General features: G+C 45.6%; 1 non-coding gene across 1 annotated transcript; it reads right to left on the reverse strand.

The window, feature by feature from the left end:
* Positions 1–9,363: 9,363 nt before the first annotated feature.
* Positions 9,364–9,435, reverse strand: trnad-guc (transfer RNA aspartic acid (anticodon GUC)). Its single transcript has one exon. It is a non-coding gene; the product is annotated as a tRNA-Asp (tRNA).
* Positions 9,436–10,176: the final 741 nt, after the last annotated feature.

The following is a 10,176-nucleotide window of genomic DNA, read 5'->3' on the forward strand; positions in this document are numbered from 1 at the left end:
CCAAACTATCTCCGGTAACACCTCCTTCAAACGATTTGCCATAACCCTCGCCAAGATCTTATAATCCACATTTAATGGTGTGATGGGCCTCCAATTCTTCAGATCCCGTCTATCCCCTTTATTTTTATATAAGCTAAGCTTATGATACCTCTCCTCATAGATGGGGCCAGGCTTCCCTCAATATTAATTTCCTTAAAAACTAAGAGCAATGGACTTAAAATCTCAAAAAATTCCTTATAAAATTCTGCATTTAGTCCATCGGACCCTGGGCTTTTCCCCCCCTTCATTCCACTTATTGCTATTTTTATTTCCGCTAATCCTACTTCTTTATCACACATGCTTCTCTCATCCTCCTTTAAACCCTTTTCAATAAAAGCAGTAACTCCATCGCCAAATTGGAAATGTCTTTTGTATATAGTTCTTGATAAAAGCTGCTAGCCGCCTCCAAAATCTCCTCACTTTCATGAATGCTCTTCTCCCCAACCTTCAACTCTTCAATTAACGATAATCTCTGTCGCAGCTTCTCTTGCTCCAGAAAATATCTAGTGCATCTTTCGCCCTCCAATGCATCTCTAGCCTTTGCACGGAGAATGGCCCCCTTGCATTTTTCAGCTTGCAATAATTCCCACTCTTCCTTTAGCACCCGGAACTTAGTCTCAGCTCCCTTATCCCCTCCGTCAACTGCTTTACAGACACCCATAAACCTTTTGTTTATATTCTCTTCTCGATGCCAGTTAGCTGCCGCCCTCTTTTTCCCATAACGTACCGAAAAAACTTTTACCTCATATTTGAAATTGTCCCACCAAACTCTTCTTTCTTTCAAGAACAAAAGTTCCTTCCGAGCATTCTTTATTATATTTATAATCCCTTCTTTATAAGCACTTTCTTTCAGGTATTGATTGTTTAAAATCCACATCCCTGAACCGATCTTAACTCTGCTGTTCCTAATTCTAAGAACCAAAGCCGAGTGATCACTAAAAAATACTTTTTTATAATAAATCTCCATCACCTCAGAACTTAACCCTTCCCGCATTAACACAAAATCTAGTCGGCTCTGTTTTAAAACATCACCCACCCAACCTGCTCTGGAGAACTCCCTTTTTATGGGGTTCCGGTCCCTCCATAAGTCTCTCAAATTTAAATTTGCCATCATTTTTACAATCATCCCTCTGGAGTTATCATCCTTAAAGGTCATCTGGGCTGAAATGCCCATCCAAGATAAAAATACATTAAAATCCCCCACTATACAAGGATTTTCCACCTCTGCCACTTCAGTGAATAACCTCCGAAAAAACTCGCGATGCTAGCAATGGTCGTTCGGTGCATAGATATTAAAGAGATCACAATTAAATCCCTCCAATTTTACCCTTAGCCGTAAAAATCTCCCCTCAGTGTCCTTGTCCACCAAGGCAACGTTCTCTTCTATGGACGGACTCATCAAAACAGCCACCCCTCTACGGTTATTGTTTGCACAACTTGCAAACACCTCTCCCTTCCAAACCTTCTGAACTCTTTCTAGAATATCCTCATCCCAAAAGGTTTCTTGAAGACACAACAAGTCCGTGCCTTTAAAACCCTGCAACAACTGCTGCAATTTCTTCTCACCCCTCAGTCCGTTCACATTAATCGAGACCAATGTAATCATGGCTCCAAAGGAGGGAAGTATGCCCAATAATCTCCCCATCATTTAATCTCTGGCTCTTCCCTCCTCTCATGCTCCTTCTCAACTTTTCGGGCAGCTGTTGCTTTTTCCTGCAGCCTCCGGCTCTTTTTCACCTCCTGTTTAAACTTTCCCTGCTGTTTCAGCCTCTTCCATGCCTTAAGTTTGGACCCAGGAGCTTCCCTTTCTCCCTCCTTCTGCCCCTCACTAACCTTTCCCTTTCCACATGATGCCACCTCATCCCCGACTTCCATGTCTCTGTCCCCCTCTAATTCCTCACACTCAAGCTCTTCTGCAACCCCCTGTGCCTGCTCCCCGTCCGATACATAATCCTGCTCCCCGTCAGATACTTCATCTCCCATAGAGAGTCTTCCTGCTATCACAGTTTCTCCCACTGTGCCGCCCCCTTCGACCACGTCTCTACCTCTGACCCTTGCACCTTGTTCCCTCACTCCATGGGACAATGGCGCACCTAAATTTTTCCCTTCTGACGTCTCCATCTCGCCGATCCCATCCTGCTGTCCCTTTAAGGCTCCTGCCTCTTGCACCCTCTCCCCGCCCTGCCCCTCCCGCTCACCAAAATATCCGACTCCCCGCCTCTCCCCGGAGCACTCACTTCCACCACACACCCCGCTCCTGCCTCCTCTCCCCCCGCAGACACCAGACTCCCTAGGGGGAGCCAAACTGCACGAAGGCTCGAGTCTGCACTCGACCCTCGCTGCCCGCTGCTGTCTTTGTTCCCCTCCACAGCACTCGCCGTGTTTTCCGCCATCTCCATCTCGATCTCCGCTCCCCCATCCTCTGCCTCTTCCTGTGCTCCTTTTTCCTTCATTTTACCGGCTGTGTCCTCCGACTGCACCGCACCTCCGGCCGTTCCACACTCCTCTCCTGCTCCTTCTCCCATCTCATCACTCATATCGCTCCCTTCTGCCACACACTCACAGCGGGTGGGGCCTTTACGACACACCCCACAGCTCTCCGCCTTGCAGCTCCGCGCGATATGTCCCGACTCACCGCAATTGTAACAATGCAAATCAGGACAGTTTCTTACGAGATGGTCATGTCCCAGACAATAGTAATACACCTTTACTTGGTTATCGTGCAGCACATGAAAGTACTGCACCCCTTCCAGTGTCTCGAACTTCATACTGTAAGGCAAAGACCTCACCCCCTCTGGGAACCGCACCTTTACATACCGGGTTCCGTCTGCTACCCGTGTTCCCGGATAATACCTCCTCTTTATTTCGGAACAGATTTTAATGTCCCACGACTCCAACTTTTTGCTCAGCACTTCGTCCTCGATGTACACAGGCAAGTTCAAAAATGAAACCACCACCTCCTCTGAATATAGCAGAGTCACCTCCAAGAATTTCTCCCCAACTTTCAGACTGAGCAGCAGTTTTTCCACCTCCTCACGGCCACTGACCGTCATCTCAAATCCCACGTTTGGTTTTGGGCGGCAGGCAAAACAGCTTCCCTCGCCACAGTCCTCATGAACCGCCTGGATTATATCCCAGGCTCGAATCTTCTCATCGTCACATTGCACCACCACCGTATTTTCTTTACCAAACCTCCTGAGGTCCCGGCCCAAATCTTTGGGCCTTTTTTTTCCCCTTCCCAGCACAGTTTCTTCCCTAATAAAATTCCTCTCGGGAATATTGTCCTCTGAGGGACCCGGCACTCCGGACCCCTCAGCAGCCATCTGGCTGTTTGTTGTGGGCCAAAAAGACCCTAAAATCTGAAAACAAAACCCACCACCAACTTTTTACAAAACTCCCTCCAACACCCAGCTGCAATTAGGCAACCAGTCACTCCTAGCCCCTCCCACCTAGAGAGTGCTGCCCACTGAGCCACAGCTGACACTAATGACCAGATAACCTGTTTTAGTGATGTTAGTTGAAGGATAAATATTGGCCCCAGGACACTAGGGAGAACTCCCCTGCTCTTCTTCAAAATAGTGCCACAGGATCTTTTACATCCACCTGAAAGAGCAGACAGAGCCTCGGTTTATGCATTTCTCCACTTCACCTGAAGAAGGAGCAGCGCTCCGAAAGCTTGTGATTTCAAATAAAGCTGTTGGACTATAACCTGGTGTTGTGTGATTTCTTACATTTGTCCACCCCAGTCCAACTCCGGCATCTCCACACCGCACCTTAGGGGGAACATTGGCTGGAGACACAAACAGGTGTCTGGAGACGCTGATATTTTTCATGCTTAAAATTTAACTCCCCCCTCAGCCCAGGTCAGAACTTGGGTCCCATCAGCCTTTAAATAATGCGGGATGTAAAAGTTTTATTCTAAAGCTTTTAATAAGGATGTTTTTTAACCCAAAGGTCAGTTTCCAGGCTCTGAATTGCTGTCGCTGCCCATCACACGTTAGAGGTCAGCAGAGCGTTACGGCACATTTTATATGATTGTTTTCCATGATATTCAGGATTTGTGAATTCTTTGTATTTCCTGAGTAGCTGCCTGCACAGTGGGTTACCTCAGTGCGCCCGTGAGCTGAACAGCTGAGACAGATTTAAATGACTTTCAGCAATCATTTACACAGCATTACACAGAATGTACAGCCTGGAAACAGGCCATTCGGCCCACCTGGTCCGTGCCGGTGTTTCTGCTCCACACCAGCCTCCTCCCTCCCCTCTTCATCTCACCCCATCAACATATCCTTCTATTCCTTTCTCCCTCATGTACTTAAACCGCAATATTCTTGCCCTGGGACAACAACAACTTGTGTTTATACAGCGCCTTTAACCTAGTAAAACGTCCCAAGGCGTTTCACAGGAGCGATTATCAAACAGAAAATTGACACCGAGCCACATAAAGAGATATTAGGACAAGTGACCAAAAGAGGTATGTTCGAAACTTGGTTATGTAGGGGGTGGTGTTTGGGGTCAGCTTCGCCTCTGACTTATGAGCAGTTCGAATCGCTCCCACTCCCTTTGTTCTAGACCTTGGACTTATGGGCTACCAACCATAGAGCACATCTACCAGAAACGCTGTTTACGGAGGTCACTGACCATCATCAAAGACCCTACCCACCCCAGCCACAGTCTGTTCGCCCTCCTGCCATCTGGGAGACGCTACAGATGCATTCGCACCCGAACGACCAGATTTAGGAACAGCTTCTTTCCCAGGGCTGTCATCCTACTGAACTCCACAAATAAACTCTAAAGCCTGCACATCTGCCAATGCACTTTATTATGTTTATGTTAATGTATTACAAGCCAAATGAATGTTGAATGTTTAAATGTCTTAATCTAAATGTACACTCTCGGGAGCCGCAAGCCTACATTTCGTTGTACTGCACTTGTGCACTAACAATGACAATAAAGTTGATTATTATGATTATTATTTGGGGGTTGTGACAAAAGTGCAGCAGAGAACTGGTTTTGGTGCAAGAAAACTTTGATCTTTATTTGAGGAAGAAAATACAACACAATAACCTTAACACTTCGATACGCACGAGGGAATTACAGTGGAGAAATACCTCACCCCTCGCAATCCCATCTTACTAGCTAAGTTGGACTCTAAAGGACCAGGGATAATGCTCACCAAACGAATTCTTGACAGTTGGGCTGGTTCGCGGTTTCGGGGTTCGCTGGATATGTTGGTTGGGGCCTGCCGTACCTCGGACGCGGTAGAGGACTTCACCTGCATATCTGGTCAGTCTTCGCGAGTCCGCTGATGCGGTAGGGTGCGTATTGGATTTATCAGGTGAGTACCCAATTTTCTTCTGTTAGAAATAGGGTTTAGAATCTCTTTGAGTAAAATCTTACCCAGTGGTAAGTCAGGAATAGTTTGCAGAGTGGACAAACTTGTGAATCTTCGGTTTTCTTCCGAGTTGGTTTTCTTTGGTCGTGGTGGCCCAATATTACCCGGTTGGCTGATGGTAATGTTTGGTTGGTTGTTTCGTAAAGCCCTTGTTGCCGCGAGGTGATTTGTTTTATGCATGTTTTTGGATGGGTCCTGTATTTTGGGTGAGGCTGTTCTTTCCGTGGGTCTATTGTTATTAGCATGTAAAATTGCCTGATAGGGACTGAGTAACGTTTACAGTTCCCCCAGACAGTTTGATTGTCTCCAATACTCAAACTGTCTAACTGCAGAGGTTGATCCCATCTCCTAATGCAACCTTTTCCTTTACAAGCCCAAACATGCCTTTTTTTTTTAAATGCCGAGTCTGTTTTTGACCTTGAATCTCCCTGTTAGGCCCAACATGCTTTTTATCCTCCTGAAGTTTTTAGCAAGGGTCCAAAGTCATTTTCTTTAAGGGTTTTCTTCCCGTTTTGGGGATCTGTTAATTTTGAGAATCTTACAGTGAGACCACACTTGGAGCACTGTGCGCAGTTCTAGCCGCCATATTATAAAAAGGATGTAGAGGCACTGGAGAGGGTGCAGAGAGGATTTACAAGGATGATACCAGAAATGCGAGGGTATACATATCAGGAAAGGATGAACAGGCTGGGTCTCTTTTCTCTTGAAAACAGAAGGCTGAGGGGTGACCTAATAGAGGTCTTTAAAATTATGAAAAGTTTTGATCAAGTGGGTACAGAGAGAATGTTCCACTTGTGGGGAAGAGCATAACTAGAGGCCATCAATATAAGATAGTCACCAAGAAATCCAATAGGGAATTCAGAAGAAACTTCTTTACCCAGGGGGTGGTGAGAATGTGGAACTCGCTCCCACAGGGAGTGGTTGAAGCGAATAGTATCGATACATTTAAGGGGAGGCTGGACAAACATATGAGGGAGAAAGGAATAGAGGGTTATGCTGATAGAGTTAGATGAGGAAAGACGGGAGGAGGCTCGGGTGGAGCGTAAACACCGGCATGGACTAGATGGGCCGAATGGCCTGTTCCTGTGCCGTATATCCGATGTAATCCTCTGTAATTTAAGAAGCGTCTTAAAGGAGGAGTGAGAGGTTTAGGGAGGGAATTCCAGAGCCGGGGGCCCAGGCAGCTGAAGGCACGGCCGCCAATGGTGGAGCGATTAAAATCGGGGATGCGCAAGAAGCCAGAATTGGAGGAGTGCCGAGATCTCGGGGGATTGTGGGGCTTGAGGAGGTTACAGAGATAGGATGGGGCGAGGGCCATGGAGGGATTTGAAAACAAGGATTGAGAATTTTAAAATCGAGGCATTGCCGGACTGGGAGCCAACGTAGGTCAGCGAGCACAGGGGGGATGAGCGGGACTTCCCTTCCTGATTCTGATTCAATGTCTTTCCTTTTGTACTTCATTTGTTTCTATGGCAACAGTTTGAACTGGCTGTGCTCAAATTCAAATCCACATCACGAGTAAGGTGGAAAGATATTTCCATTATTTTTAAGAGTTAGCTTTTACTTACTTGACTTTTTGAATTGGCACCTCTGAATCCTCTGTCATTTCCACTGAAATCAGTTCCTGCGTGTATTTTGTCCAGAAATACCCTTCATTGCAACAAAGCCCGTTGGCATTTTGGAGAAAGTCCACCCAGATTATGAAGTAACTGATCTTTCAAATATTCTGCTAAACAGCATAATTGAAGAGAGTCTTAATTATTCCGTAAAATAAAAAAGGCGGCTGTTAATCTCAGAGTCGTCACTTCTAAATTGATTCACAGCTCGTATATTGAATGGTTTGCAACGAGACAGATAAGAGAACTGAACCAGGCATGGAAATTGCTTTATGTTTTAATTTGAAAGCAGATTAAAAGGCAATTTTAAAACACAATTACGTTGAGGCCACACCACTTAGTGTTCTATTTTTAAATTGGTCATTATACAACTCACAGTGCAATACTCGAGCCACGACTTGCATCTAAAATGTAGTAAAACGTCCCGCGGCGCCTCACGGGAGCAATGATCAAACTAAATTGGACACCGAGCCACACAAGGAGATATCATTAGGACAGTTGAGGTACGGTTTTAAGGAGCGTCTGAGAGAGGCGGAAAGGTTTAGGAAGGGAATTCCAGAGCTCGGGGCCCAGGCGGCTGAAGGCACGGCCGCCAAAGGTGGAACGACGGAATAACAACAGAAAATGCTGGAAAAACTCAGCAGGCCAGGCAACATCCGTGGAGAGAGAAACAGAGTTAACATTTCGGGTCAAACCCTTCTTCAGAACTTCGACCTGAAACGTTGACTCTATTTCTCTCTCCACGGATGTTGCCTGGCCTGCTGAGTTTTTCCAGCATTTTCTATTGTTATTTCGGATTTCCAGCATCCGCAGTATTTTGCTATCGTGGAGCGATGGAAATCGGGGATGCTCAAGAGGCCAGAATTGGAGGAGCGCGGAGATAAGAACATAAGAAATAGGAGCAGGAGTAGGCCAATCGGCCCCTCGAGCCTGCTCCGCCATTTAATAAGATCATGGCTGATCCTAACGGCCAATCTACTATCACAGAACCATCTCCTGAATCTAACAGAATTAGACACACGAAATAGGAGCAGGATCAGGCTACACGGCCCCTGGGCCCGCTCCGCTACCCACAGGGCCATGACCGATCCGAACCTAGACTCATGTCCAAATTCCTGCCCGCTCCCCGTAACCCTTTCTCTATGGGCAGCTTTCCTCGCGGGCAGTGACGATCACCATCGCTTCGCCACTGACCGCAAATCACGGGCCACTAAAATCGATATTTGAGGCGGTTGCCCGCATCTGACAAGGAACCCCATGTGTTTATTTAAACAACTTGTGGAAAAATTATGAATGGACTGCAGGGGCAAAAATCAAAATGTGAGTTTATTGTCATTGCTGCGAAGACGAAGAATCTAGCTGCGAATCAAAGCGCAAATATTTCTGAAATAAAAACAGAAAATGCTGGAAAATACTCAGCAGGGCCGGCAGCATTTGTGTTGTGCAAATATATCTGCTTTGTAATTTTTTTTTTAAAGTGGGTAAAGACTGCATTTCATTCTCATGGAAGCATTTCTTTTTCTGAAATTGCCCCCTGAATTTGGGAGCAGTGTTTCTTTATTTGGTGGTTTTTCAGGACAGTCTTTGCACATTGCTGCCTCCTGGTGGTATCAGACAATACTGCAGCAGTGCGTCTGCGAAAGAAATTCATTGGGGGTTTGACAAAAAGCACTGATAAGATCGCTTCTCCATGTCTGCACTGTGAAAGGTGCCTGATAATCTCTCCATTTCCTTTTACACACAATTGCCTCGGTTTCTTTGCACGAGTTCCTTCAGCACATGACACAGTGACATGGGCTGAAACACACAATCTTCAGACATTTATCCTGCCCATAAAATTAAACTGGAGCAAAAACACACACAGTACAAATGTTGCACCTCTGTTAGGTAGCAATCGACATACTTTATATAAGCATTTTAAAAAGTTATGATAATTAGTCCCTTCAATAACAAAAAAGCTACTTTAAAACTTGCAGAAGTGACAGAACTTAAGTTCTTTTTAATATTCCGTGCATCACCTTAAAGAGACGGAATTTTAAAGTAAAGGGGTTTTGCCCCACTCAGACTACTGAAATGTCTGTGGAGTTGCAGCCATGCTTTCTGCCCTGCACCATCTAAACTTTTAAACTTTTTTGAAATTGCAACAGCTCTGAACACACACAATCTTGAGACATCTGTCCTGCCTTTAAAATTATATAGGAGGGGGGAAAAAATCACACACGCTGCAAAAAAATGTTGAAACTCTTATATAACAAATATTTATTAATATGTATTTTTATTTGTTAACAGCTGCGACGAAGAAAAGTATTCGACCTCCCCGGCGGGGAATTGAACCCCGGTCTCCCGCGTGACAGGCGGGGATACTCACCACTATACTACCGAGGACCAGCCATACTTCAACTTGGACAAGCTTGCAGACAACTGAAGATATTCCTATATTGCTGAGGCTGTAGAATTGTGGTTTGCAGTTAAACTTCTTTGTAGAATATCCTCCTGAACTTTCACAATAAAGAGCAGAGCCTGTATTATTTTTTTAAGTGCCTGTTTTTTTTATTCGCACCGCGCACATTCCTCTACGCTTCGGAGCAACAGAAATTAAAGTCATCATTAACAGCATCGCAGAATCATAGAAATTTACAGCACAGAAGGAGGCCATTCGGCCCATAATGTCCGTGCTGGCCAACAAATAGCTCTCCAGCCTAATCCCACTTTCCAGCTCTCGGTCCGTAGCCCTGTAGGTTACGGCACTTCAAGTGTATATCCAAGTACTTTTTAAATGTGATGAGGGTCTCTGCCTCTCCCACCCTTTCAGGCAGTGAGTTCCAGGCCCCCACCACCCTCTGGGTGAAAAAAGTTCCCCTCAACTCCCCTCTAAACCTCCGATCAATTACTTTAAATCTGTGCCCCCTGGTTATTGACCTCCCTGCTAAGGGAAATAGGTCCTTCCTATCCACTCTATCTAGGCCCCTCATAATTTTATACACCTCAATTAAATCTCCCCTCAGCCTCCTCTGTTCCAAAGAAAACATGGTGTGGAGATGCCGGTGTTGGACTGGGGTGGACGAATGTAGGAAGTCGCACAACACCAGGTTATAGTCCAACAGCTTTATTTGAAATCACAAGCTT

The sequence above is a fragment of the Somniosus microcephalus genome, chromosome 10 (genome assembly GCF_052327205.1).
Source record: "Somniosus microcephalus isolate GS21.2 chromosome 10, FLI_Smic_1.0, whole genome shotgun sequence".
Lineage (NCBI taxonomy): Eukaryota > Metazoa > Chordata > Chondrichthyes > Squaliformes > Somniosidae > Somniosus > Somniosus microcephalus.